This window comes from Erythranthe guttata, chromosome 7 (genome assembly GCF_056151865.1).
Source record: "Erythranthe guttata isolate IM_541 chromosome 7, IM_541, whole genome shotgun sequence".
Classification (NCBI taxonomy): Eukaryota; Viridiplantae; Streptophyta; class Magnoliopsida; order Lamiales; family Phrymaceae; genus Erythranthe; species Erythranthe guttata.
The window spans coordinates 7,680,011-7,700,104 of NC_142539.1; the positions used below are offsets into that span (position 1 = coordinate 7,680,011).

Here is a 20,094-nt window from a genome sequence, read left to right on the forward strand (position 1 = left end):
TAATTTGTATTTTAAATTTTAAAACACAATAATACCTCAAGGTATCATTTGATTCGAGTTTAAAAGTTTAAAAGACAATAACACAATTGAAGTTTTCCCTCTTATATTGGATAAAATAATTTGAAAAATTATCTCAATAATTGATTAATAAAAAATATGAACCGGATAATCGAACAAAAAAATTAAAATTAATTTTTATATTCAGCTGGTAACATAAAGCTGGGCATGGTCGGGTCGGGTAATTATCAGCCAATTACCTACCCGACCCGACCAACCGCTTTGCTGAAAGTTGAAAACTATTATCGGCCTGACCATTATGGGTCGGATAATGGTTGGCAAGAGACTTTGTCAGGTAAACAATGGGTGGTTGGTCGGTATTATTGATCATCTATTTATTTATTTATTATTTATTATTTTTTTTGTAATTTTTATATTTTTTTAACTTTTTTACAATAATAAGATGTTTTAAACAAGAAATCAAAATATATTCAAAATTTTGGGAAAACTTATGTTGTTAAAGTCCTAACTTTAAAATTCTACCATAAGTAAATATATAATGAAGAATATCAAATAAGAATTATAAAATATAAATAGTACTGAGAGGTTTATAAATTTGTGTTTTGAGTTTTAACGTCTTTTTTATATTATTTTAAAATTAAAAAAAATAAAAAAAAAAATTAAATATTTATAATAAAAAAATTATTTAAAAAGTCGGTCGACCGATAATATTGGCCAACTGACTTTTGAGTAAACTGAAAACCACCGACCGACCCATTTATATATAGGTCGGTTAAAATTACCGACCCAACAAAAAAATTATCGGCCGAAAAAAAATTATCGATCGAAAGAAGCGGGTTGAAAGTGAATCGGTTGGCCGATAAAACCGACCAATGCCTAGCCCTAACATAAATAATATGACGATCTAGTTTTTTTAGATTGAAACAACCTAAAAATCAAATTATTGACAAAAGAAACAAAAAAAAAATTAAATTTGTATTTAAAAACAATCAACGAATTAGAAATGTTTTTAAATAAGATTACGGCTATTTTCTAAGGATGAATTTGAGGTAGATCCATGGAATGAAACTTTACTACAAATCAACTCATTCTTCAACTTTTATTTCAAATAAATTCATAAAAATATGAATTTCCAAAATAGACCTACATAATTTTATTTGAGATAAGCCAAACCTCATCCTCATCCCATCACACCCGCCCACCACACCTGGTCCAACCTGACCCGACTCAACCATAATTTTTTTTTTTTTTTTTTTTTTTTTTTTTTTTTTTTTTTTCTTTTTTTTTTTTGTGGCGGTGGCCTGAGTTGTAGGAGCTTCAGTTAGCTGATTCAACGTTAATTAATTTCAATATTAATTCACATTTGTCATTTCATTTTTTTTTCTTTTATTTTTTTTTCGGTGTTGGATCGTCGGAGCTCTGGTTAGCTCAATCAACATTAGTAAACTTCAATATTAGTTGACATTTGACATTCCATTTTTTTCTTTTTCTTTTAATTTCTTTTTCTAGTAGTGGGTCGTTGGAGCTCCGATTAGCTGACTCAACATTAGTTAACTTCAACATTAGTTGACATTCGTCATCCCATTTTTTTTCTCTTAATTTTTTTTGGAGCTCCGGTTAACTGACTCAACATTAATTAACTTTAACATTAGTTGACATTTCTTTTCCCGACAGCAGGTCGTCGGATTTCGTTAATTATCTCACTCAACATTAGTTAACGTCAACATTAATTGACGTTTGACCTTTTTTTCCTTCGATGGCGGATCATCGGAGCTACGATTAGCTGACTTCAACATTAAAACAGTCGGGTCTCAGTAATCAGAGTCTTAAATATCTACGGCCGAAAAAAAAAGAAAAAAGAGTTCAAATAAAAAAATATGGTCGGATGTCAGCTAATGCGAACCCAACTAATGCATAGTCAGCTAATCATAATATGAATCGATAATTAAATAAATGAACCAATTTTTTTTAAAGAGAAAACAAGCTGGAAAATAGGAGATAAAATAATAATAATAATAATAATAATAATAAAAATAATAATAATAATAATAATAATAATAATAATAATAATAATAATAATAATAATAATAATAATAATAATAATAATAATAATAATAATAATAATAATAGTAATAATAATAGTAATAATAATAGTAATAATAATAATAATAATAATAATAATAATAATAATAATAATAATAATAATAATAATAATAATAATAATAATAATAATAATAATAATAATAATAATAATAATAATAATAATAATAATAATAATAATAATAATAATAATAATAATAGTAATAATAATAATAATAATAATAATAATAATAATAATAATAATAATAATAATAATAGTAATAATAATAATAATAATAATAATAATAATAATAATAATAATAATAATAATAATAATAATAATAATAATAATAATAATAATAATAATAATAATAATAATAATAATAATAATAATAATAATAATAATAATAATAATAATAATAATAATAATAATAATAATAGTAATAATAATAATAATAATAATAATAATACTATAATCATAATAGTAATAATAATAATAGTAATAATAATAATAATAATAATAATAATAAAACTAATAATAAGAATAGTAATAATAAGAATAGTAATAATAAGAATAGGAATAATAATAATACTAATAATAAGAATAGTAATAATAATAATAGTAATAATAAGAATACTAATAATAATAATAATAATAATAATAATAATAATAATAATAATAATAATAATAATAAGAATAGTATAATAATAATAATAATAAGAATAATAATAATAATATAATAATAATAATAATAAGAATAGTATAATAATAATAATAATAATAATAATAATAATAATAATAATAATAATAATAATAATAATAATAATAATAATAATAATAATAATAATAATAATAATAATAATAATAATAATAATAATAATAATAATAATAATAATAATAATAATAATAATAATAATAATAATAATAATAATAATAATAATAATAATATTAATAATAATAATAATAATATTAATAATAATAATAATAATAATAATATTAATAATAATAATAATAATAATAATAATAATAATAATAATAATAATAATAATAATAATAATAATAATAATAATAATAATAATAATAATAATAATAATAATAATAATAATAATAATAATAATAATAATAATAATAATAATAATAATAATAATAATAATAATAATAATAATAATAATAATAATAATAATAATAATAATAATAATAATAATAATAATAATAATAATAATAATAATAATAATAATAATAATAATAATAATAATAATAATAATAATAATAATAATAATAATAATAATAATAATAATAATAATAATAATAATAATAATAATAATAATAATAATAATAATAATAATAATAATAATAATAATAATAATAATAATAATAATAATAATAATAATAATAATAATAATAATAATAATAATAATAATAATAATAATAATAATAATAATAATAATAATAATAATAATAATAATAATAATAATAATAATAATAATAATAATAATAATAATAATAATAATAATAATAATAATAATAATAATAATAATAATAATAATAATAATAATAATAATAATAATAATAATAATAATAATAATAATTTAGGGGCCTTAAGATATAGGTCCGTGGTGACAAAACTTATTAGAACTAAATGACAAGTCCAGCTAAACATTTGCTTCACATCCTTTATAAAATTTATTACAAAAATGCCCTTCCACTCACAAATTTAATATTTTATTTGTTCTACATTTAATAGTTTCATTTTTACGTCTAATATTTTTTTAATTTTGTTTACAGAAAATATTTTTGTCGTTTTCTTTTCTTTCTTCATTTTAGCATTTATACAATATTATAAATTAAAATTATTTTTTTCCTTTTTCTTTTCTACATAATATTATATTATTATTACAAAAACAAAAGCATGCTTTTTTTTTCATTTTTTAATCGAATATACATATTTTTATGTAGTAGAGTATAGTATAATATACATATTTTTATGTAGTAGAGTATAGTATATCACAATATATTATAGTATAGTACTATTGTATACTATGTATACTATGTTTTACTATGAAGTACTATCAAACCCTAGTCGCCAATAACCCCCAGCCGTCATCAACACTCGCAGCCAAACGCAGCTGCCGCCAAACTCTAGCGGTCAAATTAGCCACAAAAATGTTCTTTTTAACATTAAAAAAAGCTTTCAATAACAGTCGATTCTTCGATTCATAACGTCGTTAGACACTTGTAGACAACTAGAGTCATTTTCAAAACCCTACTTTTGCAATTTGGAACCCCAGCATCGCTAGCAATCGTATACCAGCCGCCGTCGGCCGTCTCGCCGTATACGCAACTAAACGCACACATACCATGAATTCATCATAACCAGCCCTAGCCACTGCTATAAAAACAACGAAAATACATATGCAGGCACACATCTCGCCAACCCTTCCGTGATGCAATCGCCACTTCCCCGGCCAAGGCGAGTCAGGGACATCGACCCGCCGCACAAGGGCATCTGAATTGGCCACCATCGTCCCGTTGCAGATCTATTAAAACCTCAGATTTAATAATTAAAAAGAAAGAAAAAGAAAGCAAAAGAAAAAAAAAAGTGAATGAGACAGAGGGTGCGGAAATAGAGAAAGAGAGAGAGAGAGGAGAAGATGAGGAGTTGGGCAAATTGGGGCGTGGGGCGTGGAAATAGAGAAAGAGAGAAAAAGAGAGAGAAGAAGAGGAGGTGGGCGGCGGAATAATAGAGAGGAAGAGAAAGAGAAAAAATAATAGAATGAGAGTAATGTATTTTATTATTTATTATATTAAGGATAGTTTTGGGTTTAAAAAAATTAAAAGGATGTGTAACAATTTTTGTTCAGAATTAAGGATTTAATAAAAAAAATCTAATTGAGCTTGTCCCCTAGATCTAATTAGGTTTGGTTTGAGGGGTGTCATGCATATTACCCCTATTATTTTAGGGAAATATGTTTTGAGAGAATAATAGGAGAATGAAAATAATCTTTGTTTATAAGTTGAAATAAGACAAAAAAAAAAATACATTGTAGCGGTCAAATCATGTTTAAATGTATTAGGAAAACGAAGACTTTAAAAAATAAATGTCTATGTTTTTTTTAGTGAAGACAATTTTTAATGTAACAGTCAAGTCTTTTTAGTCTAGCAGCCACATCATGTCTGAAGGAGAGAGAAATTTTAAAAGTGGTTTTGAAAAAGAAAATTGGAAACTTTAACAAACACAAATTCGTTTCGGTGAAAGAACTAAAATGAGATGAAAATGTAAGTAATATGTTGAAAACTAGAAGTGGTGCAGTTTCATATTTAAACAGTAATGAAACAATTAGTTCACTTTGTCCAGTTCAACACATGTCGGGTGTGTTAGTGCAATAAGTTAAAACTATAATTACAAAATTTATTCTCCGTTTATTGTGATCAAAACCAAACGCTTAAATACACTATAGTCTTTTATCAATGGTTAGTCCAATTCCATATAGATTGTGAAAGTTTATCTTTATATTCTTAGCAAACTTTCGAAATGATTTGATGTGTGTCGTAGCACACCATTGTGAATACTATTAGAATAATAAACTTATCCCGCATGGGTATGGCTCAACTGGTTCCGGAGGTGGTAAGTTGGTCCAGGGTTCTAGGATTGAATCCTGGCAGCCACAGTGTGGGGATTTCAACTCCAATGAGGGTTGGTTCCTTGTGGGCACCAGGTTTGGGTCCGCTACATTAACGGGCCGTTGAGTCACCATAATTTATATTTCTCTATCAAATACTTGTCGGGCCAAGGGATGGGGCCCTAGGAGCGAGGAATTTTGCCTTTTATGGTCCAAAAATAATAAACTAATGCATTTAATTAATTGACAATAATCAATAATCTTATTAAAAGCATTTGAAACACAAATATGCATATTCTCATATATGACCAAAATAAATAAACTTTATTAAAATTAGTTTGTTTACCTAATAAAAGTGGAGCTTGTTGGAAATTTAGGAAGTTTGAGAAGTTTTAAAACTTGTCGAAGTTTGTTTGAAATTTGAGAAGTTTTAAAACTTCAAATTACTTTTGATATTGTAATTACTTTTAGGGGTAAATACAGTTAACCCCCTGGACTATAGGCTCCGACCCAAAATGGACCATCAACTACAACCTGAGACAGTTTGTACCCCTAAGTTAATATGCCGTCTGCAAACGTTGAGGTGGAGTTTTGACATTTGCTTTATGTTATGAATGATTGTTTGGATCTGCAAAATGTGCTTCTGTTGGCTGAGTATGTAAGAAATGCGATTGAGTTTGCTTCTTGGAATTAAAGTTGTCGTCGTCTGGGATGAATCTAGATTGGAACAGATCCTTCGAGACTCTCGATTCCGATGCAGATCACTGGAGCACCGGCTTCTTTTCCGGTTCGAAATTGGATGAATTTGGGTATGGGTCGAGGCCCATGAGCCTGGCGATAACACTTGGAAATCGGTGTTGTTGATCTCCATCTATGGCGCCACTTGCAATATTATTCTCTCTGTTTGACGCCACCGCGGCATAGGTGGTTGTTCGAATCTGTTTGGGGTGGAGGCCTCCTTTTACGTCGGTTGTAGCCCTGCTGTCGAGCAAAAACTTTGGAGCTTTCTTGCTGAACTTCCAGGACGACTTAGTGCCTGATTTCAATTCGAATATCAGGAGAGGAAGAGGTGGTTTAATCAGCAATTCAGCCACTGCCACGGCCGGAGGTGATGGCAACGCCGCCGGATTCTGCTTTGACTTTTGTAGCGGCTTAAGAGAATCAGTCAGATTCGGTGGAGATTGTGGAGCTGATTTCTCCCACTTAGGAGTTGTATCAACCAGCTACAATAATAGTAAAATCTTAGGTATGAATAACAATGAAAACGTTTTAATTAGATGATAGAATAGAAAAATGTAAATAGTGACGGAATCGTACTGGTGGAGGGAGGCGTTTGGTGGAATATAAGCTTTATTTTTTTTTATCCAGGTTTATGGTTTGAACGGAAAACCTAACGCCGTTAATGTTTTTGGCAGTTATTAACGGTGACTGAGTTACGGAGGGGTACAAACTGTCCCAGTTTGTAGTTGATGGAGCATTTTGGGTCGGAGCTTATAGTCTAGAGGGTTACTTACTCTGTACTTTTATAATGCTCCCTTCAACGGGCATTATGCAGTCTTTCCAACCTATTTAATCCTTAAAGTCGTCTTTTTTTTTTTTTTTTTTTTTTTTTGAGAAATTCAAATCGTGTTGCAAATTGGAAATAGGGGAGGCAGCATGATTGGAAGCCTAGACCTCTACTCTAATAGTGGAGACTAGGTATCAACTGTTCTAGTGAGGGTTGGTTTAAGGTACTTTGATAAGGTGCAATAACAGTGGTTTGAGGTGCCGGTCCGCCGGAGCGAATGAGCGGCGGTGTAGGTGGTGCTCGGTGGAGAGAACGAGGGGCGGCGCTGGCTATGCTGCGCGGAGAAAACGAGGGGCAGCGCTGGCCGTGCTACGCGAAGAGAAAGAGGGGCGGCTCATGTGGTGGTCGGTGCTCGACGATAAGAACAATGGGCGGCCCTGGTGGAAGAAAAAGGAGATTTCACAGAGATAAGAATGGATGTTGGTGGAAGAAATGATAGATTCCATGGATAGAGCGGCTGATGCAAGACGAGAGAAAGAGAAATGACTTAGAATTAGGGTTTAGATTCACGTTACTTGGAAAATATTGGGTTTGGGCTTTTGCTAAAGTGGGCCTAAGAAGATGTGGTATATTTCTTTTATAATAAAAATGTAACTTTATAATAATTAATAAATAGTAATAATTTTCGGAATTATTCGGAAATACTTTCGGAAATTTCGGAATTATTCGGAAATACTTTCGGAAATTTCGGAATTATTCGGAAATACTTTCGGAAAATTCGGAATTATTTTTGGATCGGAATTCGGAAATTCCGAATATTTTATATACAATTCCGATTCCGATCCGATTTTTTTCGGAAAAATCGGAAATCGGAATTTCGGAAATCGGATCATAAAAAATGGTTCCAAAATCGGAAATATTCGGATCGGAACCGGCGGAAATCGGAAATTTCGTTCCGATTTCCACCCCTACTAGCAACCACTTGAATTTGGTTACTATGAAACTACTTACGGAAATCAAATCGATTTGGTCACTAGTTTAATTTTTAAACAAATCAAGAAAAGAAAAGAAAATAAAAGGAAGATGGGGGGCGAAAATGCAAATAATAAAAAAATTACAGCCATTTATCATTCTGTCGTTTCATCACAAAACATTACTATGTTCACTCTCTCCTTACGTTCTCTTTCTCTCTACCAATTCTCGCATAATATTACAGAAAATCAAGAAAAAATTATCTCTTAATTTCTTCATTATGTTTGCACCAAAATCCCTCTTATCTTACCTCTTTTGTTTTCCCCAAAAGTATTCGCCTATTTCACCCAATTTCTCAAAGCCCTAGTTCCTACCCCTGTTCGAGAATTTTTGAATTCAATAAAGGAGATTCGGAAGATTTGATTACAGGAAAATAATTGGGGATTTGAAAAGATAATTTCACATTAGGGTTTTAAGGAAAAATAATAGTTTGGAGACCTTCGAGAATGAATCTCGTCGATCAGGACCCACCTTTGGAATAATTGTGAGTTCAGATGTACACCGGTGTTGGTGATTTCCAGCAGAGGTCGCCGATGGTGGCCGTTATCTGGACTTCAGCTTTTGGCTCTTCAAAGAATTAAATGAACGGAGGTGTTAACGGTGGAGTATTGATGATAGAAGGTATTGTTACAAACCTCGAGAAGTTAGCTTCCCATTAATGGTGGTGCTAGGCAGTTTTATTCGGCGGTGGTCGCCGAAATTTGGTGTGAATTTCAGCCTGCTCGCCGGAAAGGGAAATAAAATCTGCTACGCATCTGTTTTCGGAGCCAAAATCAAAGGGTTTGGAGTGTGAATTTGGGAATCATTCCTTCTCGAAAATCGTAGAGGACCTCGAAAACTGTGAGTAAGTGTTTAATTATTTCCAATTCAAGCACGTTTTATAGCCTTTTAGGGGTCGGAATCAGACGACAGCGAATCTGTCAAAAAACAGGGCAGTTTTGCCTAATCATCATACGGAGCTGTTTTTGTTATGTTGGAGTAATAATTTATGTTATGTGTCTTCTGATGATTTGTATATTGAGTTGTGAGGTTTTATTTGGTATATTATTTGGTCGATTTGGATAACTCTACAAATTGTTATGATTTTTCAAATAAACTGTGACAGCAAACAAGTTTGTCCAAAACAATTCTGGCAGTTTTCTGTATTCAACTTTTCGGGCTTTTATTGGTGTGTTATCTTAGTAATTTCATCACAATTGTAGATAAAGTTGTGAACTTTTATTTGGTATATTGTTTTCCCAATTTGGATAAGCGTACGGCCTGCTACGATTTTTGGAAGAAAATGTGACAACAAATAATGTTGGTTTCTAGTTTAATGTCCATAGTTAGCATCTATATGTGTCATTAGTTCTTTGAGTCATTAGTTATTTGAAATTTTTCTTATGCACATTGAGCAACAATTTTAAAGTAATGTGATCGAAGGTGAAGCTTAAGAAACTAATGGATTCTTATTTCAGGTGTGTCATTCGTGGTTGTGTACCTAAGAAAATTTTGGTCTATGATGTTGCTTTTGGTGCTAACTCGAGGTGAGAAGACTTTGTTATTTGAGAAAGACTTTGTTAGTTATTTCTTCAATTTATATAACCAAATTTAACCCGACAGCTATGTTGGCGAAATTCTGAGAAATAGTAAACATTCTGCCGCACCTGTTTTCGGAGCCGAAATCGAAGGGTTTGGAGTGAGATTTTCGAATCAGTCTCTTCACAAAAGTCGTCGAGGACCGTGATAATTACATGTAAGTGTTAAATTGCTTCTAATTCGAGCAAGTTTTATAGCCTTTTAGAGATGAGAATTTGACGGTAGTGAGTCTGCCAAAAACAGGGCAGTTTTGATGAATCATCTTCGTTGGGTTTTATTACCATCTTAGGATAATAATTTCGGATATATTTCTTAAGTAAACTTTTAGATGAAGTTGTCAGCTTTGATTTGGTATATTGTTTGGCCAATTTGGATAACTTTGCAAATACTTATGAATTTTACAATAAACTGTACCAGAAAAGAGAATTTATCCGAAATTCTGGTAGTTTTCTGTAATCATCTTTTGGGCCTGTTTTGCATATGCTGGGATCATAATTTGTGATCAGAGTCTTCAGTGAACATGTAGATGCAGTTGTTAGCTTTCATTTGGCATATTACGTTCCCAATTTGGATAATCGTACCAATTGTTATGATTTTTCAAAGAAATTGTGGAAACAATTGTTTTAAACCTTTGTTTCGAGAACTCGTCAAACAAACACGAGTCAACTCCGTACCATGTGAATTGATGCCTGGAGTGTGTTGTATTTGGTAAATAGAACGCCATAGAAATTGTGTATTATGTTCGATTGTCAGTTATGGCATAAGATTTAAGTTAGGATATGTTTATATGAAATAGAACCGAATAGTAAACGATTATGTTAACATTCGATAACTTGTTTAATTCTAATATTTGATAGGTGTTGAGTATATTTATGCTCTCATTAAAGACTTGAGCATGACTCCAAAGTAAGGTGTTTTTATAGCACTTGCATTGGACTTCAGGTGAGAATCTCTATTTCTTCACTATTATTTATTAAATTTTGAGCGCAGATACATTATTGAATTTTGAGTGCTACTAAGTGACAAATGATTGGAATTGATTCTATCATATGATTTCTTATTTTCTAATTGATTTTTTTCCCTTTTTCAGGTTGGACTGTTTGATGAAGTGAAAGAACGTTATCGTGGAAGTCATATTTGTTGTCGCTTAACAATTTATGAAGTGGAATTTATTATGAAATAATTATAGTAATCTTTCTTATTATTTTAAATGATTGATTTATTATTGTATGTAGTATGATAGATTGAAATTATAATATTCACATTTGATTGATAATGTGTAAATTTGCAAGCTTTAGTTTTATTTAAAATTTTTTTTTTTACAGCCACCGTTGCAAATAAACATTAATGATTAATGCAACCAATTAATTATTGGTCTGAATTGGTCAGTAAATTTAATAATTGCTGCAATTGTGTAAAAACTATTGCAACCAATAATATGGTCACTATATGTATATATTTTAGCAACCAACAGATATATTATTTATCAACCAATATATACCGTCACTATATGTATATTATGTAGCAACCAAAAAATGTGGTGGCCAAATATATATTCTATAGCAACAATAAAATATGGTCACTATACGTATATATCATTTAGCGAACAAAATTATATGGCCACTATATATGTTGCTATAGCAACCATGTTAATATAATTACCACCATAAAATTTACATTAGCGAGTCAATAACTGGTCATTAATAATTATATTTTTAGTGACCACTATTAGTTCGCCACTAAATCTCATCTTTTAGCGTCCAATTAATTTTCTTGTCACTGAGTACTTTTAGTAACTACCCTGTTGTGACCACCGGTGACCAAGCTTAATTTGGTCGCTATAAGTTTTAGCTACCATTTTCTAACTTTTAGCGACCATACAAAATCGTCACTAAAACCAAAATTTCTTGTAGTGTTAATATCACTAAGTTGTGCAACTACGCTATGTAAATCACCGCGTTGCCGTTACTAATAGTTTTCCTAAGCGGTTCCATTAGAGGGGGAGGCCCAAGGACTTTTAGCAAAATGGCAAAATGCGCTTATCCTTATAGCTATACAGAATATTTATGAGTAATCTCCAACTAATTTTTCATTTAATTTATGGTGCTTACCCAAGGTAAAATGACAAAAATACCATAGGGTTTTTTTTGGCAATTTTATAGTATAGTTGGTTTACAAATATTGTGTATTTTCTATTAAATATTTTTAGTTTAATATTTTTTAACAGTGTTTCGGTTTTAAATAAAGAGAATGCAAAAAAGAAAAAGAAGAAAAAAAAAAACCAACTCAAACTCCATGTTCTTCTTGTCAAAACCGACGAAGAACTGGATGGCGAGGGTGCCACAAAAGGCGACGATGTTGACGACGGCGGAAACTTTCGTTGATGAAGATCTCTCCGGCAATGACAAAAGCATCGACGATGATGATGATGATTTGGAGGAGCATGAGGATAGAGCAGGCTAAGGGAAGAGGTGTAGGAAGAATTGGAATTTGTTTGGTAATTAAGGTTTTTCAAGAATTTCTTAAACTACAATTTGGTCCTACCACTTTAGATTATTTATAATAAAACTATTAACATATGATTAATAATCTATTAAGGGCTATTTTGGTGGGTTGATGGGTTGGGATGAGATTCAAAATTCATTTTGGAAATACACTATTTGGATTGACACAAAATACATTTGGTCTCATCTTTGGTTCACCGGATTGGGTGTCTGCGCATTGAATCCGATTGTATCAATCTCGTCGTAGGTTCGTTGGATTCCCTATTCAGATGTAGTAATTGACGATGATACCCTTTAAACATTTTAATGAATAGGATTTGAACTTGGGATTATAATTCGTTCACCTCCACTTCAGAACTTATTTTCTCTGCAATGAGCAGCAGCAGTTCGAGCGAATTTTCAATGTTGGGATAATACGCTAATAAGTGTTGTATGTTTAATTTCGTATCAATTTATTTGTTCGTTTAGTTTCAATTTCATTGTGTTGTGTAAAGTATTTATGTACAGTATTAAGTATGCTATTCAAAATCCCACTAAGATTGTTATGTTTGTTTATGTTTCATTTACCACATTTGCATCATTGATTAATGTTTATGTTTTTTTGGTTATTATTCATCCAAATAAACATGTTTGGCAATGCCAAATGTATATAGAATCAACCCCAACAGATAATTAAAAGTAAATCATAACAACGTACATTTTTAGTGTCATCCATGCAAAACATAAATAACATAAAAATAAACAAACACATGAACACACGAGGTAGTGACATCCAATACACCCTTCGTCTCCTCCGCATTATCACCATCCGATGGGTATTCCATTGCAAGAGACATCGGTTCAATCACATTGTCATCATTTCTGTCAAAAAAGTGAAATCTTTCCATCGTATTATGCTCTGCTTCCGGATCGTCGTCCTTCTGTTCCACCACATTCACATTTTCAACCGTACTTCGGTCATTGACGTCGAACGCTTCGATCATTCACATTTTGGTTTGTATTATTAGCAGGGACGGGATGAATTGTATTCCTGGGTATAATGTTTGGTTCGGTTGATTTTCCATCCTTGACAAATAGCCTCACCATTTTAATCAACCAATTGAATTATTAATTATCCACCCAATTTTGACTAAATAGTATATCCCACATGTAATCCCACTATTTGACCCACTTGAATTCACGAAAATGTCCCTCAATAATATTTAAATTACGAAAATAATCGATATAAATACGGAATACATCAGTTGTTTCCCCCTTAGCAGATGCAGCCCTAGCCTCCCCATGTAAGAAATCAGATCTTTCATCGTCTTTCCAGTTTTTACATTTTTGTTTCTTTTAGGGTTTAATCCGTTCAATACATTCATAAAATGCCCTAAAATTTCTTGTACTTTGGCATATCGAATCAAAGACGAAGACGGGTCGGCACCAAACTTTCGTTGGAAGGATCTGTTTTGAAATTTTTCGGTGACCGTGATTGTCGCAGGTTCATCTTTGTCTCTGATTTTAATATAAATCTATGTTTAATTCCGTCCAACTTGAAATGAAAAATTTAGGGCTTCGTGTTTTGCAACAACTCCTCAGCAACATTGAAGTACAGTACCCATTTCTTCTTTGTTGTTTTTTAAGCTATATATTTCTTAACTCCTTTGTTTTCAATAATACAGTAAGGTTTCTTATTTGGCATTCAGCAGCTTAAGTTTACTGCGCCATTATCTACAGGTATTTGCTTTGCTATTAATACTGCAACCATGGTTGATTCCATACTTCAAAATATATGCCACCCATTACTGTTTTATGTCCGTTATTGACTCGGTTATTATTTGTATTATTATGTTGATGCCAAGAACTGCAACTGTTGTGTACAGTTGAACAAAGTATAATATTTACTCTTACTTTCTACATTTGCTTCTACGGTTACGATTTACTAAGATTTTCTAATTTCGGAACTAAGTAAATACAAAATCGCTTTGCGAAATGTCTGTGTTCATAGATTAAACAGTTTTTTTTTACTTGTTCAACTTTTAACTGTTTAATGTAAGTTATTTGAGATTTCTATAAACGTATAATCCAAATTATACACCTACTAAACATAGGTTACTAGTCAACAACTATTCAGTTATGTTCTTAATCCATAAGATGCTAAATAATCGGAGATGGTGCAGTTAATAAGTATCTACTGTATACAATAATGATATGAGGTATTGTTGTTAATGTAGGAAATTGTGGAAATTGCTGTTAAGGAAGAAGACGTTGTTGTTTTGCATCAACTCATGTTTAATCTCAGGCTAATTTTCTTGATGTCTATTCACATTTTTAGTCAAAAAAATCGTCGTCCATTGTCTCGCTCTCACAATAACACCCAAACTTACAATTTAGTAGGACGAACACCTTCACACCTTGACTATTTGCGTTCACTAGTTGGTTTGAACGATGTAACATGTCGTCATAATATTAGAATGAACATACAGTCCTTTTACCAGTTGTGTTACATTTTAGGAACTGTTGGTGGTCTTAAAGCAAATAGAAATGTGTCTATACCAGAGCAAGTCGCAACGTTTCTTCAAATTTTAGCCCATCACACAAAAAACGTTGTTGTTCAGAGTCATTTTAACAGATATGGATACACGGTAAGCAAGCACTTTAACCGCGTTCTACTGGCCTTGCTTAAGTTACACGAAATGCTATTGTTAACACCAAAACCCGTCGACGAAAATTGTAAATATGAGCGCTTTTCACATTTCAAGGTACCAACATACAAAATGTAATGTCAATGTTGTCTTACACAGCTATTATTTGTTTAAATAACGACGTTATTACGGTGATTATTTATTAGGAATGTCTTGGTGCACTAGATGGGACGTACATAGGGTGCCGGGTTCCTTATCTTGATAAACCAAGATACAGGAATCGCAAGGGTAATGTGTCGATCAATGTTCTAACTGTTTGCGATGATAACATGAAATTTATATACCTACTTACTGGTTGGGAAGGGCCTGCAGCCGATAGTAGAATACTTCGTGATGCAGTTACCCGAGACAATGGTCTTCGAGTCCCCACGGGTAAGTATTAGTTCGTAGAGTACCAAATAATGTCAATTAGTTAACATAGTGTCACTATCTAGGATCAAACGTAGTTAATTTCAACTGTAGTAAATCCTTCACCTTTACAGGTAACTACTACTTGGTTGATAACGGTTATACGAACGGGGAAGGTTTTTTCGCACCGTACTGAGGTTGTAGATACCACATCGATGCATATGCGAACGGTCCAACCGCACCTAGAAATTTAGAGAATTTTTTTAATATGAAACATGCAAAGGCAAGAAACATCATCGAGCGGGCTTTTGGGCTTTTAAAGTCAAGATGGGCCATATTACGTAGTCCGGCATATTACCCCATCAAAGTTCAAAATGGGATCGTAATGGCGTGTTGTCTCCTCTTCGATCCGGAAGAGGAAACTTTAGACGATTTTTTTCGGAAAAATCCAGGCATTATTAGTGGTGAGGATTACATTAATACTGTTGAGTCTTCGGAAGAGTGGACGATCTGGCGGGATACAATTGCGACTAACATGTACAATCAGTGGTTATCGTCTAGATAGTTCAAAAAAAAACTACAAATTCCGTACTTTAAATGTATTTCATTGTTTCTTTGTATGACTGCAACATGGATACTAATGTGTTTTAAATTTGTAATGATTTATTATTCCATTTGTATCTGCTGTAATCTGAACATTATTTATATTGTTACAATGGCTGGTTTAATTTACATTAAATTCAGGTAATATGGAAAGTACTGGTGCTCCGAAAAAATGCAGTACAAGCAAAAATTGTGTCTCCAACAACAGGCATTGTTGGACAGTCCTTGAAGAGCAAACGTTAATTTTAGGTTTGAAAGATATTGTGTCAAGAGGTTGGAAGTGTGAAAATGGCTTTAAAATCGGTTATTTAGGAACCCTTGAACAATATATGGTTCAAAAGTTTCCAGGAAGCGATCTTAAGGCCTCCCCTCATATCCATTCCAAGATACACGTGTCGAAAAAACATTATGGAGCATTAAGCACCATGTTGTCAAGGTTCGGATTTGGTTGGAATGACTCGAACAATACCATTGACGTCATTGACGACCAAGTGTGGCAAGATTACATTAAGGTATTCCTTTTCTAAAAAAATAGAAATAAATTATTGGAATTGGGCCACATTTATAATTGTTTATACTTCTTAATGCTAAACTTGCTGCTCCGTGTTTGCACGTAGACCGATGTTAATGCCCGTTCCATGCGGTACAAATCGTGGCCGTTTTACAAGGATTGGGCTCAAATATTTGGTAAGGATCGTGCCACCGAGGAGCATGCTGAAGCATTCACTGAGGCCATTAATGATCTGGTGTCGAACTCTAACAAAGGGAAAGAACACATGTCCAACGATGATGACGAAGTTCCACAACTGGATCCGTCAAATGCAGACAATTAATCTCAGTATATGTCTTTTAGTCGTGTTGATGAAGCAACTTCCACGAAGAGTAAATCAAAGACTAAGAAGCGATCACGTAGTGACACCAACGACGGTGGTTACGCCGAGATGGCTTCAAAATTCTTCGAGAAAATGGAGGTCCAAATGGCTGAATTAGTGAGTCGCATGGGGTTCGAGAAAGATGTGTCGGCAGCTAGGAAACAAGTTTTTGACACACTAGCCAACATGCAACACCTTACCTTCGAACAGAGGCTTAAAGCAACTTATCGCGTTTGCGATACCTCCAAAGATCTTGATATATTGTTTTGCTTGAGTGATGAGCACAAGGCAAATATGGTGCAGTTGATATTTGAAGGACGTTACTAGTAACAACATTCAAGAAGTGTAGTCCGTTTAGCTGTACACATTATTATGTGTTTAATTATAACCTATGAATGAGGTTGTCAAATTTCCATATTATAGTGTGCTTTATTAAACGTGGTTATGACGAGAACAAATTTATATTAGGTTGCTACTAATTTTGTTTAACTATAAATATGTTGTCGTGCCATAACTTACTTACCAATTGCATTTAGGACTAACTCTTTTAGAAATTGTAGTTAGTTGTAGGTACTGAAAAACAGATTAATTTTTAATAGTAATATCTTAGTTACTCCAACATCAGTCCTATGTAAGGAGAAGTTCCATAACCTTCTACATTGAACAACATTACTATATTACAAATTACAATAGTGAATACATCACTAAAAAAACATTATATTTTAACCACATTACAAATTACTTAGACCACACAATCTTACATCCGTTCGTTTTCGTTGACACTTCTCTATTTTACATACAAAAAATATAATAAGTACATTACACTCACCGAGTACACACCATATATAACACACAGTAGATATTAATTATAACCTGAAGAATGCATGAATCATACAGTCGTTTTTCATGCACAAAACGTTCCCTACCTTACCACCGGGGCAGACCTAGAACAAATTATTTGTTTGTTGGGGTTAAGAACTCAATAAGCTTGTTTGAAGCCATTGAGCTCTTCGGAGTTCCAAATGGTTTGAATTTCCTCATGCTTCCCGTTTTAGACCGTAAAATAGAGCTTCCCTGAAGATCGTCGAAATTGTCCAAGTAGTGTGAGTTTGCCGTGCTAACCTCGGTGTCTCTTGATCCCTCTGAGTCAGAGACATAGTTGAGATAGTTAACCATATCGAAATCAATGTTTTCGGGAGAACCCGATAAAATATTTATGATAGTATGTGGGTCGTTATTGTTTACAACAACAAATTCTTGCTCTGCAACCACCTCAAAAGCCTGAGCGTTAACTCCTAGACGATCCGCGTTAATAGCATGGTTCGGAAAATCAGATCCTTCGCCTACTTCAGGGTGTGCTTCATCGTCATCGGATAGTACCACAATTGATTCTTCAGCCTCATTGGGGTTTTGCACAGGCTCTAGTCCGAAAATACACTTTAATGCATTGTACTTAGGCTCCCCAGAGTGGCGGTAAAAAACGCAAACTTACTAGTCTGCATATCCGTGAAACAGAAAAAATGATATAATGTGTGATATGACATAGGGATAGGGATTAAATTAACTAATATGTAAAGATTAAAGAAAAAATAAAATGTAGGAATATTTTTAGTTACGATTATTAAAACCTTCAAAATGTGATCCCACATGTCGGAGGATGTTGAAACGATGTTGGTTGTAGAATTGTAGCAAACACATTCTTGAGCAAGAATCCAGTGAAAGGTGGTGAACCTTTTGCGCAGCAACGTCATTTTTTCGTCAAGTGCTTGTAAGAGAAGAACAAGTTGAATTTATTTTGAATAGCTTCTTGACAAATGAATTGGGCAAGTGTATTTTATCCTTCACGTTTGAAACTGCCCCGACACGATTCCATGCACAACAGATCGACGAAATAATCATCGATCTTCTCACTCCAGTCCAACTCGTACAAAAAATCGTCGCGCCTAAAAATTGGCTTCTTCTTTGGGGCATGGTATGCTACTGTATTATGGGACTGATGTTATTTGTTGTAGCCACACTTCATATTGGCTGCTACCATAAAGAAACCCTAACTAATGAAAATAAATAAACCCTAATTAATGATTGTAGGTATCGGTTATATTTCTTGTTCAATTAATAGATGACAAGAATGTTGAAAGGAAAATAGTAGACTCAATCTGACAAAACAAAAAAAAATGTCAACTACCTATATTACTGATTATAATATTATGAGATATTTTTGGTTCCATTGTACTGATATTGCATTCACGAGAGGGTGTTCGAACATGATATACTAAACATAACAAAGCTGCTGCATATGTAATAACCCATGACAACCTTCATTAATGCGTAGAAGCATACATCAATCATTCTTACAAAAGTAATGATGGTTGTTCACCTCTACCTCCATTTATATGGTTGAAGAAGTAATGATGAAATGGCATTAATTGTCTACATTTGATACAAATGGCCGTCCAAGTGTTAATGGCTGCATTAAAGTCAATTAATGTATAGAAGTTGGTGGGTAAGTTGACCATTTCCAGCAGCATTAAATGAGCAAATAAATTTGAATTTTGTTGGTGAATATTTATATGTGTGTGCCCTAGTTTGTTCGTATTCTGTAGCTCATACAAGGAAGATCAAACAAAAAAAAAAAATCTTCGTTTCAGAAGCAACTGTTAGGTTGAACTCCTTTTTTGGTTATTTTCATTTGAAAACTCTGCATTTTAAATCTTATAAATATATATTCTTTTTTTTTTTCACGTTGTGCTTTTTATGCTCTTGTTGTAGGTACCGTGACGAGGCCCCGAACAAGGAATTAGCGTAGCTTGGAAAGAATCAACAATGCCCGATGGCCGTACGAGTACGACGAGTGTATGATCGACGCGACTGCAACCTTTGCACATGACGCTGAAACATTGGAAGACTCCAAGGTGTATGAAGAATGCCTGTTCGAAGTCTACATTATATTGTGCTTCCAATTCTCACGTAACTTCGACGAGGGTGAAACAAAGAGCAGGATGAATTGGCTTAGGAACCGATATTTTGCCTTTAAGGAGTACATTGCACAGGACGGAGTCATTTACGATGCTCGTACGAGGGAGTTGACGGTGGACAGGAGCATTTGGCCACTAAATCGAAAGGTAATACGCAACTTTATTCATTGTTTACTGAACTACAATTGTTTGTGGTTTTTTCTTATGATTGAACGCATGCAACTACTATTTACAAAATAACTGCGGACAAATAAAACTTGCACATTATGA

The 20,094-nt window shown here is 32.3% G+C and overlaps 1 long non-coding RNA gene across 3 annotated transcripts; it reads left to right on the plus strand.

The window, feature by feature from the left end:
• Window positions 1-8,373: 8,373 nt before the first annotated feature.
• On the plus strand, window positions 8,374-11,039 carry LOC105970235 (uncharacterized). Of its 3 annotated transcripts, none has more exons than XR_016032198.1 (5): window positions 8,374-9,101; window positions 9,715-9,783; window positions 9,860-9,992; window positions 10,693-10,777; window positions 10,926-11,039. It is a non-coding gene; the product is annotated as an uncharacterized LOC105970235 (long non-coding RNA). The 3 variants fall into 3 exon arrangements; XR_016032199.1 differs by having other exon boundaries at window positions 8,374-9,097; XR_016032200.1 differs by lacking the exon at window positions 10,693-10,777.
• Window positions 11,040-20,094: the final 9,055 nt, after the last annotated feature.